The sequence below is a fragment of the Hylobates moloch genome, unplaced genomic scaffold (assembly GCF_009828535.3).
Source record: "Hylobates moloch isolate HMO894 unplaced genomic scaffold, HMol_V3 SCAFFOLD_1, whole genome shotgun sequence".
NCBI classification, from domain to species: Eukaryota; Metazoa; Chordata; class Mammalia; order Primates; family Hylobatidae; genus Hylobates; species Hylobates moloch.
In genome coordinates, this window is record NW_026652276.1 from 118,052,978 (window position 1) to 118,054,332 (window position 1,355).

Below are 1,355 nucleotides of genomic sequence, written 5' to 3' on the forward strand. Positions count from 1 at the left end.
AACCATCTACTGGGTAGCTTATTAACAGAAAGTTGATAAGCCATTTGCCTTTGGAGGTCAAACACATTGGGGAGATTTTGACCTCCACAATGTCAGCAGTGGCCTTTGGACTAACAATCTTCCTGGCTGGCTGGAGTCTGTAGTTCTGTAGCAAATGCCAGCCCCCAGCTCTATAGGACTGCTCAGACGGTGCTCCCAGAGCCTGGAGCCTGTTCCTCCAGCCCTTCCTACAGTTTCATAAGCACTCCTTCACTGTCTTCATGTCTGTTCTGCTCAAAAGCTAGACTTGTTCAGAGAAGAAACACATTCGTTCAGCAAGAATTCGGCTGGCTCTCTCTCTCAACATCCATTTCAAAAATGTTGGCTTTATTCTGAATAGAAAGAGTCCTTGAAAGGCTTGGAGGAGAAAAGAGACACTACTGGTCTTATATTTTATTTTAATTTTTGCTTTCATTTTATTTTATTTTTATTATTATTATTTTTCTTTGAGACTGAGTTTCACTCTTGTTGCCCAGGCTGGAGTGCAATGACACCATCTTGGCTCACTGCAACCTCTGCCACTGGGGTTCAAGCGACTCTCCTGCTTCAGCCTCCTGAGTAGCTGGGATTACAGGAGTGTGCCTTCATGCCTGGCTAATTTTTGAATTTTCAGTAGAGACGGGATTTCACCATGTTGGTCAGGCTGATCTCGAACTCCTGACCTCAGGTGATCCGCCCGTCTGGGCCTTCCAAAGTGCTAGGGTTACAGGCGTGAGCCACTGTGCCCGGCCTTGGACTTATATTTTAAATGAATCATTCTGCAGCCATGTGAATAGGCTTATGTTTCATAAGGCTGGAATCAGGGAAGCCAGTAAGGAGGCTGTGGCCAGGATTTAGGCAAGAGATGACCGTGTCTGGGATAGGCAGGATAGAATCAGTGCCTTGACAAAAGCCCAAATTCTCATGTGTTTGTTTTGAAAGGACCAGAGGCAGGGAGGACTCAAAGGTGACTTCAAGGCTTTGGGTCTGAGGCACAGGTAAAAGGGGAAGATGAGGGCAGTACTGGCGGAGTAGGTTCAGGACGAGCTAAAGCTGGAGGTGTCTAATGGGGACCCACGCAGACTTGCAGAGTAGTTGTCTGGATAAAGGCACCTGAATATCAGAAGAGAGGTCCAGATATGCTTTACATTCCCAACACAAGTGTGCATTACTTTTATATGCAGAATAAAACAATGGGATTTTTAATACAATCGAATATCAGTAAATGTTTTGGTAGTTAAATGTTTGTAATCATTAATCACTAGAGGGCAATATACATTAATTTTCTGCTATCTAACAGTCTCAAAAAGAGGGAATTGCTGGGAATAGTGGCTCAC